The following is a 21,814-nucleotide window of genomic DNA, read 5'->3' as shown; positions in this document are numbered from 1 at the left end:
CTAGCATCAATTTGTCCAAAGTAGAGCTGGGATTTTTTGGTGACTCTCTCAATCCTATTTCTATCTTCTGAGATTCTGGTTCCCTTCACCCTTCTATTCTCAGAAAGACCCCAAAATGAAACAGAATGAATACAAAGGGTGAGAATAGCATGTTCATGCTGCTTCTTGGTGACTGTCTTCTGATTTGAGCCTTGCTTCCAGCTTGAAGAATTGTTGAAAGCTTGGTTTGGAGCAGTTCCCAGCATATGCTGATATAAATCTACATGTTTGTGGTGCACTCTTCTTGAGTTCTGGTGGAAGAGTGTTAACATGAACAGAGTGGCTGGCTGGCAGCCCAGAAGGAATTGAACTTGACCCTAGAATTCCCACATCAGAGATTTCATTTGCCATGCCACACTCTAATGACACTTTAGAAGGTGAACTAGCTCATCATCTCAACAAAAACCATGCATTGTTTCCTGGCCAGGATGGGATATTCAATAAGAGGGTCTATTTGGGGTCATCTTCTTGGTCAGACTGGTCCTACATTGGATCTCTTCTGGTGTATAATTTGAGGCAATGATCGAGACACAGATCATTGTCACAGCTTTGCTTGAATGGGTTAGTGACTTTGAACAATTGGGTAGTGACTGGTGAATTTGGTCATGTGGTCTTACTAAATTGAGTGCATCTGGGCCCTTCTGAAAAACCATTCATTCCTTCAAAATTGCCTGAATAATAAACTTCAAATGAGATAGGTGGCCATTGAAAGACAAATCAACTAACATAATCTCAATGATGGAAGAGACCTCCAAGGCTATGTGTTCCAATATGTGCTGAGAACATAGGTGACATCCTCAAGAAGCTGTCATTAAATCTCTATAAAGATCTTAAGTGAGAAGGATTCTACTAGTTTAGTCACTACTGATTTTATTTTTAGATAGCACTATTTGAAAATGTTTTGTTTGTTTTTTTCCCTTTAAACCAACTCTAAATTTGACTGTTTCTAATCTCTGCCTATTGTTCTTAGTTCTGCGTTCTGGTACCAGGCAGGAGATCTTTCTTCAAGATGGAGTTCAAATCCTCAAAAATTGATACATGTCCTTCCTCATTCCTCCCTTCTCTAGATTAAATATTCCCAGGGTCTTCAAACAAGGTGCATAAAATATATTTTCTAGTCTTCTCACTATCATCATTCATTACTGGAGGTACTCCAGTTGTTCAATGCCTTTCTTAAAAGATGACTTCCATAACTCAGCATTATATTTCACACACAATCTGACCAGTCCCATTGCATTATCACCTCCTTTATTCCCGGAACTGACTTTCTTAGTGGAGCTTAAGACCATGTTTTTTTGTTTGTTTGTTTGTTAGTTGTTTGGGTGGAGCTTAAGACCATTTTTTTTTTGTTTTTTGGTTTTGGTTGTTGTTTTTTTGAGGGGGAGGGTTGTTTGTTATGTTTTGTTTTTGTTTGTTTTGTTTTGCTTTGCTTTTTGGCTTTCATTATGATTCACTGAAACCTTGTTTTTCCCCTTCAGGAAAAAAAGTGTTATCTTACCACACCTCTTTAATCTTATATTTCTGAGGTCAAATTTTTTTACCTCAAAGGTAAGATTTTATATTTATCTCTATTAAATTTCAACTTATTTGATTTAACTTAATAGTCTAGCCAGAAATCCTGACTCTGGCAATCAAAATGTTAGATACCCTTGTCAGCTTTATGTAATTTCTAAAATTGGTAAGCATGCTGTTTTTCAAGTCCCTGATAAAGATGTTAAACAGCACCAAGCCAATCAGATTATCAAGCACAAAACAATCCTTGATGATGGTTTATTTAGCTTCAATCACTACTTCTGGTCAGTAAGCCCCTAAAAGAAATATAGAAGTAATTTAAGAGGTGTAGTTCCAATTGATTGGTGAATGTGGTTTATTATGATTTTCCACATTTGTGAAGAGGCATAAAGAACTGTCAGCTATAAGGACAGCTATGTAGTACAGTGGATAGAATGCCAGCCCTGGAGTTTGAAGGACCTAAGTTTAAATCCAGCCTCCTTCACTTACAATCTCTATGAACCTGGGCAAGTCATTTCCTCCTGTTTACCTCAGTTTCCTCATCTGTAAAATGAGCTAGAGAAGGAAATGAAAAACCACTCTAGTATTTTTGCCAAGAAAACTTCAAATAGCATCAAAAAGAGTTGGACACAACTAATTGACAAAACAACAAGGACTCTAAATTATTGGGAAAATGTGATAAATATTGTAAAATTGCTACAAATTCCCCCAAAAGAAAGAGAAAAGTTATATCTGGTTGATGGACATTGAATAGAAGAAAAGATTATGGAGGAGATAGCATTTGAAAACATTGTTGGATTGGCAGAATTTCAATTGTTGCAGATGTAGGAGAAAGCTTTCCATGGATAGGGAACAAAGTAAACAAAGACAAAGAGGTTGGAAAACATGGGGGATGTTTCGGGACCAGTAAGATGTCTGGTTTGACTTTAATATAGGGCAAATAAAGAAGAGTCATAGTATAATGTATGAAGATTGTTTTCACAAAGAAGTTAAAGTGTCAGTTTAAGAAGTTTGACTTTATTAATCAGGCAGTGGGGAGCCATTGAAAGTGCTTGAACAGATGAGTAGCAAGATCACAGGGCAATGCTTTAAGATAACACATCTGACAACAGTGAGTAGGATGAATTAATAGGGTAAGGAAAGGAGAGGCAGGGAGTCTCAATGAGAAGCAATATGTAGGATTATAATATACAAGTTTATATAAGATGCCAACAGTGGGAATAGCAAGGAGCAAGTGAATATACATGATAGTTTCTAAATGAAGCTGAGGTTGCTTATAAGCAGCGGTAGGTGCCAGAAATATGAAGCTTTGTACTCAAGGTTATTCAGAGAAGTTGCGGAGCCTAGATTCAAATCAAAGTTCTCTGACTCCAAATCCAGCATTCTTCCCAATGCAGAACAGTATTACTTATTGTGCCTGCTGGACACAGACCTCAGTGACCTAAGAAATTTACATTAGTACCATGCAAAGTGACTTTTATTTTTATCAAAAGTCTGCTTTCTAAATAAAATTAATGGGCATAGAATAAAACTTCAAATAATTAAAGAAAATACATGACAGGCAAATAAAGTCAAGTCAACAATCATTAATTTAAGACCTACTGTGTGTTGAACACAAAGGCAAAAGAAAAAACAACGAAGAAAACAGTGTCAGATTTCAAGAAATTCACAGTCTGATGGGTGCATACAAAATCAATGATCAGAATTTGGTCTCTATGTGCCTCAGTAACAGTTGTCATGAGTTTCTGGGTATTTTAGTGGGTTTTAAATTTAATGTGAGTTGATAATATAATATGAAAGGAGGAACTAACAAACTCTTAGGATGCATTTAGAACTACTACACCCAGAACTGAGGTGGGATGAGGGATACAATGGTAGTTTTGCTCTATTCAGTCACCAAATGTATTGGTTAACATTCCACCATATTGGTCAAACCATGTAAAATCTCCACATTAGCTGGAGAACAGTCAGAGGAAGGCAAAGATGGGGAAAATTATGCCCAATAATGATCAGTTGAAGAAATAGGAAATATGTAGGCTAGAGGAGAGCAGGTATGGGAAGAAAAGAAGGAGGGGTAGTAGTCAATAACAAGACAGGTGTCCTCTTTAAGCATTTGAAGGGCTATATCACATGGAATAGAGACCAGAATTATTCTGCTTGGTCCCAAAGGGCAGAACCTAGAGCAATGGAAGTTTCCTTTTTATCATAAAAATATTTTATTATTTTCCAATTATGTGTAAATATAATTTTCAACATTTGTTTTTATAAGATTCTTAGTTCCAAATTTTTCTCTCTCCCTCCCCTCTCACCAAGAGAGATAGCAATCTGAAATAGGTTATATATGTACAATCACATTAAACATATTTCTGCATTAGCCATGTTGTGAAAGAAGAATCAGAACACAAGGGAAAACCTCAAAAAAGAAAGCAAAAACAAAAAGTAGAAGCAGTATAGAGAATCTACAGGTCGTTTTTCTGGATGTGGAGAACATTTTCCATCATGAGTTCCTTGGAATTGTACTGGATAATTGCACTGCTGAGGAGAACCAAGTCTATCACAGTTGATCATCACACAATGCTGCTGTTACTGTGTACAATATTCTCCTGGTTCTGCCCACTTCACTCAGCATTAGTCCACTTAAGTTTTTCCAGGTTTTTCTGAAATCTGCCTGCTCATCATTTCTTACAGCACAACAGTACTCCATCATATTCATATAGCACAACTTGTTCAGCCATTCCCCAACTGATGGGCATTCCCTCAATTTCTAATTCTTTGTCACCACAAAGAGAGTTGCTATAAATATATTTGTACATGTGGGTCCTTTTCCCTTTTCTTTGATCTCTTTGGGAAAAAAGAATTAATAGTGGTATATTGATGGGTCAAAGGGTATACACAGCTTTATAGCCCTTTGAGCATAGTTCCAAATTGCTCTCCAGAATGGTTGGATCAGTTCACAGCTCCACTAGCAATGCATTAATGTTGCAATTTTTCCACAGCTTCTAAAACATTTATTATTTTCCTTTTTTGTCATATTAGCCAATCTGACCTCAGACCTCAGAGCTGTTTTAATTTGTATTTCTCTAATCAATAGTGATTTAGAGCATCTTTTCTTTTTAATTTCTTTTGAGGGGGGCAATGAGGGTTAAGTGACTTGCCCAGGGTCACACAGCTAGCAAGTGGCAAGTGTCTGAGGCTGGATTTGAACTCAGGTTCTCTTGAACCAAGGGCTAGTGCTTTATCCACTGCCCCACCTAGCTGCCCCTGAGCAATTTTTTCATATGGCAATAGATAGCTTTGATTTCTTCATCCGAAATCTGTCTGTTCATAGCAATGGAAATTTCAAAGGGCCAGATTAGTTTGATGTAATGAAAATTGTCATAATAATGAGTTATCTTAAGTGAAATAGGCTTCCTCAGGAGGTAACAGGCTCATTTTTATTGCAAATCTTCAAACAAAGATTGTATGACTCCTTTTTGAGTATATATTTTAAAATGTGGCTTCATGTATGGGCTGTACAAGATGACTTCCAATATTGACATTCTGTGATTTTCTAACTTTTCCAGTCACATTGTGATTGAGACATGAGAGTTCCCTTATCCCAAAATGGTGCCTTTGTAAAAGGGAAACTGAGTTGTTTTCCTGTTGGAATATAAAAGAGTTAGCCAACACTATAACCTGATACATATAATGAGGAGAACCACAGGAGACAAGGAGCCAGTTACTAATGGCCAGTCTATCAAACTGAGTGAGTCTGTGAAACCATGTTTGGAATTTAAGTATGCTGTGGCTGGTCTAGGATTAAGACAAATTGGAAATGATCATGTCTCAGAGTGATATGTGTTTTCTCTCTGTCTTTTGGTTTGGTATTGATGTTATAGCCAACTTAATTTCTTGTGAACACAACCTTTATTTCTTTCCCTAAAAGCCCAAGGTAACTGCAATGGGCAGGCAACTGAAGATGAATAGAAAAAGAGTTATTGTTGGTGTTGGTGTTGCTGCTGCTGTTGTTTCCTTTCAGTCCTGTTCTGCTCTTTGTGGCCCTCTTTGGGCTTTTCTTGGCAAAGATGCAGTAGTGATTTGCCATTTCCTTCTCCTGTTCATTTTAAGGAAGAGGAAACTGAGGCAGAGTTAAATTACTTTCCCAAGGTCACACAGCTAGTAAGTGTCTGATGCTGGATTTGAACTGAGAAAGATAAGTCTTCCTGATTCCAATCCCAGGGCTCTATCTATTCCAACAAGGGCATTAAATCCTAGAATAAGATGCCTTGTAAAGAGTCCTATTGATAACAAAAATGGTGTTATTGGCTTATTTTGTTTTTAAGCTATATTGGAGAAGAGGATCAAAGAATAGATAGAGCTTCTGGCAGTGATGGATGGATCATGATTATGAACGCAGATAAAAAGGATAAAGAAGAGAACTGACTAAATGTTGCAAATATACATGTAGGCTATAAGGTCAAAAGATAATCTTTCTAACAGGCCTATCCAAAAGTGGAATATACTGCCATGAAAAGAGGTGGGTTTGTCCTCAATGTAAGTTTCCAAGTAAAAGCTTGGATGTTCTGGTTTTGGTTATGTTCTAGATCAGGTTCATGATCAAACTCAAATTTGAGATGTTCTTTCCAATATAGAGATTATATGATTCAGAGGGGGCAGGTGGAGACTCACAGGATGACAAGCACTCCACTCTTAACCCTTTTCAACCTTAGCTGAATTGGGTCTCATATGTCATAAACACGGTAGAATATGAGGCCTGTGCTCAAAGCCCTTATATCTTGGTAGGACTTGTTTGTGTTCCATGGCAATAGTTTTTGAGAAAGCAGAGTTGAAACAAAGAAACAAAAGAGGAAAATGTCAGTGGACACAGAGAATCATTCAGTATTAGAACTGAAAGACACTAGTTATGCTTGGTCCCATAGATCAGAAGTAGAAGCAATAGAAGTTTCAAAGAGCCAGATTTGGGGTTGATGCAATTGAAATGATTATAATGATTAGTGATATAGGCCATCATAGGAGGTGGCAGGTTTATGTTTAATATAAATCTTCAAGGATTGGATGATCCTTTATAAGTATCATAAAAACAAGGAATGGAAGCACATAGAATTGAAGTAAATCGAACATTAGAGATGGAAGGGGCCTTAGGGGTCACTGAGTACAACTTCATTTTCCAGATCAGGAAACTGAGGTTCAGGGAATAAAATGATTCACCTAATATCACATGGATAGCCAGGGGACAGAGTTGAGACTAGATCCCGCATCTGCTGAATATAATCCAGTGGTTTCTTTGCTCCTTTCCTTCCTTCCTTCCTTCCTTCCTTCCTTCCTTCCTTCCTTCCTTCCTTCCTTCCTTCCTTCCTTCCTTCCTTCCTTCCTGCCTTCCTGCCTTCCTGCCTTCCTGCCTTCCTGCCTTCCTGCCTTCCTGCCTTCCTGCCTTCCTGCCTTCCTGCCTTCCTTCCTCCGTTTCTCTCCTCACCAATTTAGATTTGCTGCTTTGTTCTGAATGCCTATCACAAGAGTGTTTGAGGGATAAGTGAAAATAGACCGAGGCTCTCTAGTTTCCATTAAAAGCTGCCACTGAATGAAAGCATCAGCTGCACCAGATTGGGCAGGCTAATCCTGTCATCTTTAGCCCAGTGAATCCAAACCTGGCCAAGACGTACACCCCATGAATAGTGGTGACTCAGCTCCAACAGGTGCCTGATGGCTGAGCCAACCCCACAGCCTGTTCCATTGGACTGATGCAACAGGACATTCCTGAAAGCATGCAAATGGTCAGTAATGAATGAGAGCTCTGTATATCCTCACAAAATGGCAGGAGTTGGGGGAAGGGAGAGGGTGAGTAGAAGGAAAGAGTGTGAAAGGAGATCATAGATATATCTAGGCATAGCCCCAATGTCCCAAAAGATTAGCCAGTCAATGCTAAGTGCAGGTTTTCTTCAATTAGGGCCAAGCCATGTGATTTGTTATTTATGCAGGACTTCCAAATGTAGGCATGATCTCAGTAAACACAATCATTTGTACTAACCTAGTGCTGTTAATTTAAGAAAAATACATTTCCAAGTTTTATTATTCCATTTTACTGTCATGAAGATAGGAACCAGTAATAGATGAGGGAACTGGGGCTCATAGGGGCTAGTTTGTGGCCTAATGCCCCCATGCCAAGTTAGTAGCAAAGATGAACCAAGACCCCAGATCTCCTTAATCCAAACTTTAGGCTACTTCTAATCTGTTATGCTGTTCATGTATATGTAATGTATTTGTAACTCCTGTTTTCTTTATAGCACAGTCACATATTCAATGGTAAATAGCACCAGAAGACAATTAATTTAAGGAGCAGTTTGTTGAGGAATATAAGGGGTAGATTAGCCCAGAAGACACGAGACAGGTGTTCAGTGACTTATAGGGTAACTGACATGTTTCCAATGGAGTTAGTGCCTCAGACATCAGCCTATCAACTTGGTAACCTGAGAATTTGTTAGCCCTGTTCTGTGGGGATTCTCAAACCCTGGAGCACTATGAACATTCTGATTTCCATAATTTATCACATGCTATTAACATTGTGAGGTGGTACATCCCCTATCCTCTCTAAGATCTCCCCTTCCTTAGGGCTCTTATCACTCATGGTACTGCAAGGTCATTTTTGTTTCTCCTATTAGAATGTGAGCTCTTTGAAAGCAAGGACTCTTTTGCCTTTCTTTGGCTCCCCAGTGATAAGCACAGTGTTGTGAATGTAGTTGGAGCTTAATAAATATTCACCGATTGACTGATTGTGGATAGAGCTCTGGACTTGGAAAGTCTGGAGTCCAAATCTGGCATCAGCTACTTACTAGGTCTGTAACCTGGATGGGCTGCTTCATACCTCTTAACTTTGGTTTCCCCATCTGTAAGCACAGAGATTAGCACAATTCATACTCAATGAATGCTTGTATTTGCTGTTGGTATTAAAGAATACCATGATGAAAAAGAAGAAGGTGATGATGATAACTAGGATGAAAAGATGGTCCTCATTGAAGGCTGGTAGGAACCTTAAAGATCACCTAGTTCAATTCTCTTATTTTAAATGCTGGTATTACCTCTCACATATTCTGATTCCTCTCTGGTGCCATCACTAGACCCAGAATTTAACAGGAGAAAATGTGATCAATTTATTCCATGTCCCATCAAGATACCTTTTAGAAGTATCCCTTAAAGTGCTGAAAGATGAATTGAAGAATAATTTTCTCCCTGCTGATACTAATATAGGTATCAATCAGTTGGTGTTTTTACTATAAACTCAACACAGTGCTTGGTAACACAACTTTTTAAGGTTCTTTTAAAATTATTAATATGTAATAATGCCTAATGTTTATGTTCTTCCCAGGACCTCCTATGTATCTGTCGGGCATTATCCTAAACATTATACAATTATTATTTCATTTGATTTTCACAATTCTTGGAGGTAAGGGCTATTATTATACCAATTTTCCAGATGATGAAACTGAGGCAGAGAGCAATTAATTGACTTATCCAGGATCACAGAGGTAAGAAATATCTGAGGCTTGGCTTTGCACTCAGGTCTTTCTGACTCCAGGCCTGGCACTCTATCCATTGTACCCTGTAACTGGCCCATTCAGTTGTCACAGCAATGTGAGATAAGGGCTACAGTTATTTTCCCCTCATTTTACATATGAGGAAACTGAGACTGAGAGAAACTAAGGCACTTACCCAAGGTAACACAGCCAGTATCTGAAGTCACATTCAAATCCAGCTATCCCTGACCAAAAAATCCATAGAATATATTTCATTTTATCTATGATAATGCACAGTGCCCCTGTTATATTTTGTTTTTTCTTTTTCTTCCTTTTTTTTTTTTTGTTGTTGAGTCAATTAGGGTTAAGTGACTTGCCCAGGGTTACACAGCTAGTAAGTGTTAAGTGTCTGAGGTCAGATTTGAACTCAGGTCCTACTGAATCTATCCACTGTGCCACCTAGCTGCCCCACCCCCTATTGTATTTTTACATGCTTCATCCTTTGAGACTCAATACACTACAGATAATTGTTTAGAATTGAGTAATGGTTCCTAGACTGGGTGTTATATTTCCTTTGAAATAATATGAATTTTAAAATTTTTTATTGATTTTATATTACCAAAATTTCTTCTAGTATCCCCTACCCTTGGCACTTTCAGAGAGCCATCCCATATAATAGATAATCTTTTTAAAAAGAATATGAAAAATATGGAAAAATCTACCAATGTATTGAATGCATTTGAAAATGTATGCAATGTAGCATCCCTATATACCTACCTCAGAAAAGACAAGGGGTGGAAGTCTTTTCATATCTCTCCTTCAGGGCTATAATTCATCTTTGTAATTATGCAATATTCATTCTTTTATTGTTTTGTGGCTATTCTTCCAGATTGTGTAGTTGAAGTCACTGGGTATATATTTTCATTGACTCTGCTGACTTCACACTGCATAAGTGTGTAAATCTTCCCATGGTTCTCTGTATTCATTATATTCATCCTTTCTTTCCATTATATTCATGTACCAAAATTGGTTTAGTGCAATTAATGGATATCTATTTTGTTTCCAATTCCTTGCGCTCAAAGAAAGTGCTACTATAAATATTTGGGTGCATATAGAAACTTTCTTCCTATCATCGACCTGCTTTCTAACAATAGGTCAAAGTGTATACATGTACATTTTTGCCATTTTATTTTCATGATTCTAAGTTGCTATCCAAAACGATTATACTAATTCATAGCTCCATCAGCAATACACTTGTGTGCTTATCTTCCCACAACCCATCTAATATTAGCTATTACTATCTTTTGTCATCTTTGCCAGTTTTCAGAATGTGAGATGAAATCTCAGGGGTTTTTTTATTTCTCTTATCATTTGTGATCAGGAGTACTTGTTGCTATGGTTGTTAATAGCTGGCAATTCTGTGAACTTAATTCATATCTTTTGTGAGTCATGTACTTTTTGTCAGTGGCAGTAACATCACTGTCTCATTGCAAAGATCATTGAGTTGCTCTTTAGAAAAGTACCCTATTCATGTTAATGTAAAAGAAGAGAATAACACAGAATCTCAGGGAAGGGGGGGATCTCAGAGCCCTCTTGACAAATGGATATCTAAACTGGCATCTCCTCTACAAAATTTCACACTATTGATTGTCCAGACCTTACTTAAAGTGCTAAGCATCAGACTACTACCATGGCAATCTCATTTTACTGTGAGCTCCTTCAGAACAGGGATAGTCTGACTTAGCATCATGATGATGATGATGATGGTAATGATAGGTAACATTTATATACCACTTGCTGTGTGCCAGGCACTATGCTAAGTGCTTTGCAATTATTATCTTATTTGATCTTCACAACAAACCAGAAAGGTAAGTGCTATTATTATCTTTATTTTACAGATGGGGAAACTGAGGCAAACACATATAAAGTGACTTGCCCATGGTCACACAACTTGAATGTGTCAAAGCCCTCATTAACTCAGGTCTTGCCTCATTACTCATGACTTCACTCCTGTCACTCCATCCACTACGCTTTCTGCATAGTATGAATTTAATAAATGATTCTAGGGAACAATTCCGATTGCTAGGGAATTTACCTTAATAATTGAATATCCAGATATACTCTATCTGGCACCTTTGGATAAGTACAATCTAAGTGAAATACCATTGCTAAATGTACAGGATTTAGTTGGGGAAAGAATTAGGTCATCTCGCCAAACCCTTTCATCTTACAAAAACAAAGGGACACAGGAGAGAAATGACTTGTTCTGCTATAATTTTCTCTATTCCTTTCCCCCCTCTTGCTTTTTGTAGAGCAAAAAATGTATACATACATACATACATATATATATATACATATATATATATACACATATATATATGTGTGTGTATTTATTTATGTCTATATACATATGTCTATATGTCAAAGTAGACATATGAGTTATTTATGCAAATAGTCTATAAAATTCACCAAGAAAGAATGTGTGTATATAAATATATATATATATATATACACACACACACATATATACATATATACACATATATATGTATATATATGTGTGTGTGTGTATGTGTGTATATATATGTGTATATATATGTGTGTGAATATATATATATTAGTGAGGCAATTGGGGTTAAGTGACTTACCCAGGGTCACACAGCTAGTAAGTGTTAAGTGTCTGACCCCAGATTTGAACTCAGGTCCTCCTGAATCCAGGGCCAGTGCTCTATCCACTGTGCCACCTAGCTGCCCCTTATATATTTTTAAAAAAGATAAAACTTGGTACACATGGTGTTCTTGATTTGACTGCTTTCAATTTCAATTTCTTCAATATGACTGAACACAGAAGACTGGATCAATCTGTTGTCAAGATGTCTAGATGGAATCAATTAGTTTTGATTCAAGTGACTGCTTGATGATTGGCCCATGAATGAGCCATGAGAATTATCACATAGACCAGGCATGAGAAGCTATCTTTGGAACTATGATAAAATTTGGTCATTATGTGAATCACTGATAGATGTATTCAATATTTGAGTCAATACATAAACAAAGAAGTCAGGTTGTTGTTTAGTCATTTTCAGTTGTGTCCAACTCTTTGTGACCCTTTCTGGGGTTTTCTTGGCAAAGACACTTGAGTGGTTTTGTCATTTTCTTCTCTGGCTCATTTTTACAAATGAGGAAACTGAGCAAACAAAGTTAAGTGATTTGCTCAGGGTCACAAAACTATTAAGTGTCTGGGTCTAGATTTGAACTCAGGAAAATAAGTATATCTAAAAAGTCAGGAACATGATCCATGGGACAGCTAGGTGGCACAGTGGATACAGTGCTGAGCCTAAATTCAGGAAGACTCATAGAAATTTGGATTCCGACACTTACAAGCTGCATGACCCTAGGCAAGTCATTTAACCCTGTTTGCCTTAGTTTCCTCATCTATAAAATGACCTGGAAAAAGAAATGACAATCACTCTAGTATTTCTGCCAAGGAAACCCCAAAGGAGGTCAAAAAGTGTTGGACACAACTGAAAAGGAGAAAACAACAATGACAAAAAATCAGATAATCCTTCTATTCAAGTCCTCTCTTGATGCCTTATGTAGCATGGGGGTTTGATGGATCTGGCCTCTCAAAAACCAGTCAAAGGAGTTTAAGTTTTGGGAGATCCTATTAACACAAAAATAGGTAAAATATAGGACCAGTGATTTGTGATGAGTAAAACTACATGTGTGGTCACCAAATCCATTGGTTCACTGGACTTGAAGGTGGGCTTCCATGTTGACATCAGAGTTCACACCCTCTGAGAACATACCCTCTTGAGGGCCAGGCAGTTGTGGTTTTAGTTGAATTAACTTTAAGAGAGTTAATCAGCCAGTCAGTCAATCCACTCAAACTTAATCCAATCAATCCCCTGGAGGGAGGGCCTTTGGGCCTTCCCAAAACCCTATTATTTTCTCACAGATGTAATATATATCTGTAGCTTAATGTCAATTTGATACATTTTTCATCCATTAGAGACAGCTGGTGGTGTAGTGATTAGAGTATTTGGCCTAGAGTCAGGAAGACTTGTGTTCAAATGTGACCTCAGATACTTACTTTCTTTGTGACCCTAGGCAAATGACTTACCTCTGTTTGCCTCAGATTCCTCAACTATAAAATGAGGATAACAATATCATCTACCTCCCAGGATAGTTGTAAAGATCAAATAAGGTAATAATCTCAAAAAGTGCTTGTCACAGCACCTAACACAAAACAGGTGCTATATGAATGCTTATTTCCTCTCCCTCCCTTCCTTTCTCTTAGTGACCATCAAAGACCAAGTAGTTAACAAGTTAGAAGCTGTGTCAGTAGAAGGACTAGAGCGACATAATAAAACCTTGGGCTCTGTCACATTCTAGAGTCAATGCCAGAATGGTGCATCTCATTATACTGCGGAGCCAAGAAACTTGCTCCAGTAAAAAACAACACACCAAATAGTCTAATTCAGACCTGAAGGGACCCTAGAGAACACTGGATCATAAAACCAGAAGACATGAATTGAAAGTTGGAAGGGATCTTTGGGATCATCTCACCAGACCCTTTCATTTTACAGATAAGCAAACTCAAGAAAAATGAAGTGGCCTTCAGGTCACTTGAGCAAAAAAGATTCAGGCTTTGAACTACTGATTTCAAATCCTATATTCTTGAATTATCTTACACTACCTCCCTCCTCAATGTATCATTTGGATTAAAATCCTAAATTAGTGGAATTGACAAATGTAGAGAAAATGGTCCAAACCTTTGAAACAAATCAAGCAAAAGGTCCTGTAGAAGTTGGTAGAAGTCATAGTAGAATTTTCCCTTGGGTTGTTTAATGGTCTGGCAAATGTTGTTGTCCTTTTTATTTGAAGAGGACCCAAATGATGTCATGATGGTGGGATCAAAGTACAGTGTCCAATTGTGAGCGATAAAACCAGAAGGCTTTACCACAGGTAGAGTATGGTATCACAGATATATTAGATGATATCACAGATCATCATCATGAGATAGTATCACAAACAGTCCATTTGAATATTTTGGTTAGAAATGTCTCTGAATTTGCTAATCTCAGGTTTCTTTTGCACTGCTGCAATTCTGCTTTGTTCAAAAAGCACAGTGCCTTCGTTGATGACTCAAAAATATGGTGTCATAGAGATGCAGGGAACCATAAGAGGTAATATAATGTATCTCCTTGTTTTCAGAATGGTTTATTCTTAAGCATATCTTAAGATCAGTCTAATAAGTCTTTTACTTAGAAATTTCTAGGGGAAAAAAAGTATTCTACAGTGTTCTTTGATAAAAGGTAGACATTTCCATAGTAAATCTTCAAGGTAAAAAGACAGGTTATAATACTCATTTGAAAGATTAGGAAATAGTTGTACTTGGCAATGATATAGTTCTTTAACTCAAACAACTTTACATATATGTTCTTATCTGAATCTCAAAACAACCCTGTAAGGTATTTGTTAGAGGTATTTTCACTACCATTTTATAGATGAGAAACCTGAGATATGTAATGAGTAAAGTGACTTCATTATGGTCACATAGCAATTAATTATCAGAGGCAGATTTTGAACCAAAGTCTTCCTGATTTCAAGTCCAACTCTATCAACTACACCCTGTTCCCCTTTGAACAGTTGATAAAACTGAAGGTTAAACAGTGAAAAACTGAATATATCATTTATTAAACACTAAATGTATGCAAAGAACTTTGCTAAACTTTGCTAGGGACCGAATAAGACAGCCTCTGCTCTGATCCTGAAATTTTTATTTATTTATTTATTTTTTTAGTGAGGCAGTTGGGGTTAAGTGACTTGCCCAGGGTCACACAGCTAGTAAGTGTTATGTGTCTGAGACCAGATTTGAACTCAGGTACTCCTGACTCCAGAGCCAGTGCTCTATCCACTGTGCCATCTAGCTGCCCCTCTGATCCTGAAAATTAAAGGAGAAATTAATAAAATTGAAAGTAAGAAAACTACAGAGTTAATCAATAAAACTAAGAGCTGGTTTTATGAAAAAAAAACAATAAAATAGATAAAATATTGGTTAATTTTATTTAACAGAAAGAAAGAAGAAAACCAAATTACCAGTATCAAAAATGAAATGAAAGGGGTGATGTTACCACCAAAGTATAAATTAAATCAATAATTAGGAATTATTTTGCCCAACTGTATGCCAATAAATTTGACAATCTAAATGAAATGAATAAATATTTACAAAAATACAAACTGCCCAGGTTAACTGAAGAGGAAATAAAATCCTTAAATAAGCCCATATTAGAAAAAGAAATTGAATAAGCCATTAATGAACTCCCTAAGAAAAAAATCCCCAGGGCCAGATGGGTTTACAGGTGAATTTTACCAAACATTTAAAGAACAATTAATTCCAATATTATACACATGATTTGGAAAAATAGGTGAAGAAGGAGTTCTACCAAATTCATTTTATGGCACAAATATGGTGGTTTTACCAAAACCAGGCAGAGCAAAAACAGAGCAAGAAAATTATAGACCAATTTCCCTAATGAATATTGATGCTAAAATCTTAAGAAAAGATATTAGCAAGGAGATTACAGCAAGTGATCACCAGGATAATACACTATGACCAGGTGGGATTTATACCAGGCATGCAGGGCCGGTTCAACATTAGGAAAACTATTAACATAATCAAAGACTTCAAATTCCAAGGGAGGAGACAACACATGGTAAATTTCAGCAGCAAGTCAGATGGAAAAGTCCCTTTATCTTTAAATTGAAGAGGCAAAGTAGATATTAACACCACTTCTTTAATTTCATTTTTTTTCAAGGCAATAAGGGGTTAAGTGACTTGCCCAGGGTCACACACCTAGTAAGTGTCAAGTGTCTGAGGCCAGATTTGAACTCAAGTACTACTGAATTCTGGGCCGGTGCTTTATCCACTGCGCCACCTAGCTGCCCCCTTTAATTTTATTTTTACTGATAAAATCATGTCAGTTTCTAATATTGAGATAACTTGCTAAAACAAGCTAACTAGTTAACTAGCAGCAAAGCCAGAGATGCCTAAGTGCTTGTTAAGTCAATGCACATCAATTAAGCACCTACCATGTACCAATCACTGTGCTAAGTGCTGAAGATATAAAGAAAGGGGCAAACCATGTCCTTGCCCTCAAGGAACTCATAGTTTAATGAGGGAAACAATACTGTATGAGCAAAACCTATAGAGGTAAATTGGAAGTAACAAAGGGAGGCACCAACCTTAATACACTGCTGTATAATAAGTGGCAAAAACTCTAGATTTGTAGTCAGAGGGCTTGAAGGAGTCAAAGGGCTCTGCAATTCACCATGCAACCTTGCCCCCCCCCCCAAAATCACTTTTCTTCTGTGAGCCTCTGTATCCTCATCAACATGTACTAGGTTACCTCCAAGATCAAATGATCAAGAGATAATAGTTGTAAAACACTTAGGAGAGTGTTTTACTGGGACACAGGAGGTGCTTAATGAAAATGTGTTCCCTTTGCCTTTTCTTTCAAAGACCCTTCTAGTTCTAAATCTTTGAACTAGAACCTCAGTTTCTGTATTCTAAGCCCAAGGCTCTTTCTACAGGACCATTTTGTATGTATAAGATCTGGATCAAGAACAAAGTAAAAATGAAAGTGGGAACTAATGCCTAGGCCTATCAAAGTTCACAAAGGAAGTTCGTAAAAGACCCAGAACTCTTGTCAGGTCTTCCAAATACAACTGTAATGTTTTTTCTGCTACAATAAACAAATGTTTAAAATGTTGTAGAACAAAAGCCCCCAATCTGCTTTTAAGACAAATTTACCAGCAACATTTGAATTAAAATATAACCTGTTAGTTCCCACGCAGTCTGGACCATGACAGACTCTGCTTTAAATTACAAGGCCTTTAAAATGGTAATTTTAAGTATCTGGTTTGCTTGCCTCAACCCAGTTCAAAAATTGGGAACATCTGAAGTTACCTCAGGCCTGAGTATTCAATGGATAAACATTCTTACAGACCCAGGAAAAGAACTATTTACATATAGTAAAACCTTTCTTTAATACAGAAAAGGATAACAAAGAAATAGAAACTTAATCAGTCATATGCCCAAATGTTTTCCAGTATCTTTCTCCCTTTCCACCCTGCCCCCCCACTCAATTTTCACCAGCTCTCTTAGAATACAAGCTTTTCCAAGATTCAGAGGTCCAACAAAGTTTTAGTCTTTCTGTAGTTCAGATTATTACACTTTGGATGAGTCCTAGGGCTGATGACTTTAATTATCCTAGTCACCATAGAGGACCTCCCGCAATTAATATTCCCCCACTACTTCCCCCACTTAATTTCATGTGCATCTCTTTATTTTTCTAAAATAATAAACATTTTCATTTAAAATTTTGAGCTTCAAATTTTATCCTTCCTCTCTCTCCCCTCCCCCTTCCTGAGAGGATGAGCAATCAGATATAGGTTATACATGTACAATTATCTAAAACATTACATTAGTCATTTTGTATAAGAAAACTTGAATAAAAAAATTAAAGAAAGTGAAAATAGCATGCTTCATGTATTCAATCAATATCAGTTCTTTCTTTGGATATGGATAGTATGCTTCATCATTAGTCGTTTGAGAATGTCTAGTTTCATTGTATTGCTGAGAACAGTGAAGTCATTCACAGTTCTTCAATCGAACAGTATTGCTGTCACTCGCTGTGCACAATGTTCTCTTGGTTTGGTTCACTTCACTATATATCAGTTCATACAAGTCTTTCCAGGCCTTTATTAAATCATCCTTCTTGTCATTTCTGATAGTACAATAATATTCCATTAAAATCATATACCACAGCTTCTTTAGCAGTTTCCCAACTGATAGACATTCCTTTGATTTCCCACTCTTAACCACTACTAAAAGAGGTGCTATAAATATTTTTGTATAGTTTTTTTTCCCCTTTTTGGGGTGTGAATCTCTTTCCACACAGCCCCTGTTCACTGTCTCAATAAAAATTAGAGACCATTTTATTCACTTTGCAGATGGATATAAGAAGTCACAGAGAAATTAAATGACTTGCCCGAGGTTCTACATTTAATAAATGTTTGAGGCAGGATCCAAACTTAGGTCTTCCTGATCTGAAGACAAGCATTTAATTCATTGTGCCTCCTGCTTCCACTATGCCTTATTCATCACTTGGCTGTGCTGTTTTCTCCAAAAAAGATCACCTCTTTCTAACAATGGTCACAAACCCATTTCCTTGATGGGAACAAAGATAAATCTACAGGCAGCCTCATGAAGAGAATGATAAAAATAGCCCTCCTTAGTCACTTGGAATAAATTGTTTCTTGCCACTAACACACCCTACTTCCCATGTTTGATGAACTTCTTTTCCTTATAGGCAAAGTGTGGGAAGTAAGTTCCACACTCCTAGAAACTATTTCTTCTCTCTCTGTCTCTGTCTCTATGTCTGTCTGTCTGTCTGTCTGTCTGTCTGTCTGTCTGTCTGTCTGTCTGTCTGTCTGTCTCTCTCTCTCACACACACACATACACACACACACACACACACACACACACACACACACACACTGAATGTGTTTATTACAAATTGTTCTTGGGCAGCTAGGTAGCGCAGTGGATAAAGCACTGGCCCTGGATTCAGGAGTACCTGAGTTCAAATCCGGCCTCAGACACTTGACACTTACTAGCTGTGTGACCCTGGGCAAGTCACTTAACCCCCATTGTCCCACAAAAAAAAAAGAATAATACAAATTGTTCTTGTCCATTTATCAAAGTAAGTTACATATTGAGACTCAATTTTTCCTTCTTAGCAGTATTCCTGTAGGCAGTTTCAAATAATAAACCATTCAATAATATCCTTCAAACTCAATTGAAATTTTAGAAAATACCTATTGAACCCATACTTTGCAGAGTACTATGCTTTTTTGCTGGGAATGCAAGGTGAAATAGGACCTAGTCTCTGCCCCTGAGGAGTTTATAGTCTAATATGGGTCTCACACCCCAGAATATGCACACACACACACACACACACACACACACACACACACGCACATATATGAACAGTAATAAGCATGCCAATCAGGGCAACACAGATCTTTCAAAAATATTCTCTAGGAAAATTTGAGAATTATAGATCACTTTAAGTTGGGGAAGAGTTAGAAATCATGGAGGTTTTCATAGACAAGGTTGCCTGAAGGAATAGATTTTGAGGTGCAATAGAGAAGACAAGGAACTCTCAAGATGGAGAATGACCTGTGTAAATATATAAAGGATACAACAGAAAATCAACTTCAAAGAACAGAGAGTAATGAAGTTTGATTCAAATACAGAGCGTTTGAAGGCTGATTAATACGAGATAAGTGGGAAGATATGTTGGAGACTGAATATTAAGCATCTTAAATGCCAGACTAAAACGGATGAATTTTGTCCAATTGACCATAGGGCACCCCCTGAAGGTTTTGAGCAGGGAATATCATGCAGAAGCCTGTGTCTTACACACTTAGTTTTGGGAGCAATGAGGGGCCAGCCAATTTCTAGTTAAGATGGACTAGTTGGTGTTTACTGGATTTGGTGTTTGTATTTCCTCCCAAGAAGTCAAAGAGCTTTTTGTATATTCAACCAAATTCTCACAATTCATTTTGATCCAACAAACATTTATTACATATACAATGTCTGAGGCAAAATACTAGTTTCCAGGGCCCAAAGATAAAGCAAAACTAAAATTGTTGTCCCCCAAATTACTCATAATCAGCTCTTCTCTTCTTGGGATTAAAACTAGAGGTAGGAATGGTAGGCTGGCAGTGAAAATATAACTACATGCAAAGATGGACTTTTAAAAAAATACACTTTTACTGAGGGCCAAAAATACAAATACTGGAAATCTTTACCTAGCCAGGGTCCAAAAACAATTATTTTAGAATAACTTGATATTGCATGTGTTATAATAAAGGAAGTTTCAAAGCCTCCAGTGTACAGAAACTCAGAGAAACACAATTTCCAAGCTTTCTTAGGGGATACAGATGACTTCTCTCTGACTTTCCCTGTAATATAGGTGATATTAAACCTAGCGTTAGGGATGCTGGCATAATTTTTTTTTCACATAATGTTAAAATGCCTTAAATTAGTTGCTACTGCGTTAACAGAATCAAAATCATAGGATCTTATATTCAGGAAGGATCAGCTTGCTTAACCCTTGTCCAAAGTACAATTCACTTCTCTAGCATCCCCATAAATTAGTCATTCAACCTCTGCTTGAACACCTCCAGTAACAGGAAACTCATTCCCTACCAATGCAGTCCATTCTGTTTTTCATGGCTCTAATTAACATTGTTTCCTGACTCAAGTAATCTTATTTGTTTCCAGGGACACTCAAGCTCTGCTTATAGTTAGAATTTCTCTATAATATATAAATGTATCAAGGAAAATAGTGGAGTACCTGAAAGTTGTTGTTTAGTCATTTTCCATCATGTCTCATTCTTTGTGACCCTTTTTGGGGGGTTTCTTGATAAAAATACTGGAGTAGTTTTCCATTTTCTTCTTCAGCTCATTTTACAGATGAAGAAACTGAGGCAAACAAGGTTAAGTGATTTGCCCAAGGTAATACAGCTAATAAGTGTTTGGGGCCAGATTTGAACTTAGGTCATCCTGATTCCAGGCCTGGCATTCTAGCCACTGTGTCACCTAGATGTCCTTGTATCTGGAATAGTGCTGTATTTAAGAATCCAAAGACCTGGGTTTGAATTCTGGCTTTGCTCTAAATAGCTAAATGACTTCGGGGGAATTGTTAAATCTATCTGGGTTTTTGTTTTACCATCTAGTTAATGAACGGATTGTATTACATCACCTCTAGGGCATTAGCTAGTTCTAAATCTAATGATCTTTTGATTTCATTCTACAAATTGAGAAATAGTAGTACCAAGAGATTTTCTTTTTAGGAAGATATAACAGACCTGGTGTTCTCTATCCTAGATACAAATTCTGGAGAAAAATCGTGTTTAACAATTCTGGTTTCAAAATTGCTTTCTTTAAGGACTTTACTTCTCTGTCTTTACACAGATAGAAGCATCAGCAGCAACAACAACAATGACCACAAATAAATTCTTCTAAAATAGTAGTTGTTACACACGCAACACAATTCAGGCCCCCACTATCATTTGTGGCCCGGTTTTTTGTGCTGCTAAAATCTATTATCTACAGCCAGTCATGAAACATTTCAGGAAATATGGTGAAGAAAAACCAAACACTCCACAGTGATCATTGCATATGTTGACTTTCAAATTGCAATGGACTCCTGGGGCTTATGACACCAAGCTTTGCCAAGTGCTATCACATCATCTCTCTAAGATTCAGTTTCCACATCCGTCAAATGAGAATAATAGTGCTTCTTCCTCCTCCTCACCATTATCATCATAGCATTCATATAACACTTTCAGAGTTGTGAAACACTTCACAAATATGATCACATTTGATTCTCAAAACAATCATAGGAAGAAGGTGTTATTATTATTATTATTATTCCAATTTTGCACATGAGGAAAATGAGATAGAGATTAAGTGACTTGCGCAAAATCACTTAGTAAGCATCTGAGGCTGAATTTGAATTTATCTTCCTAATTCCTAGTCCAGTACTCTATCCACTGTATCACCTAACTAAATTGTCCTAGGTCATATAGGTAGTAAATGGAAAAATAGAATTCAAAACCAGATTTTTCTTATCCCGATCCCAAAACCCCAAATACGTTGACAGGACTTAGAAACC

At 37.1% G+C, this 21,814-nt stretch overlaps 1 pseudogene; it reads right to left on the bottom strand.

Moving 5' to 3' along the window:
* LOC122746240 overlaps positions 1 to 21,814 on the bottom strand; it is an 84,181-nt pseudogene that overhangs the window by 1,484 nt on the left and 60,883 nt on the right.

The sequence above is a fragment of the Dromiciops gliroides genome, chromosome 1 (genome assembly GCF_019393635.1).
Source record: "Dromiciops gliroides isolate mDroGli1 chromosome 1, mDroGli1.pri, whole genome shotgun sequence".
Classification (NCBI taxonomy): domain Eukaryota; kingdom Metazoa; phylum Chordata; class Mammalia; order Microbiotheria; family Microbiotheriidae; genus Dromiciops; species Dromiciops gliroides.
The sequence above is the reverse complement of the archived record's forward strand: the minus strand, read 5'-3'. Positions and strand labels throughout refer to the sequence as shown.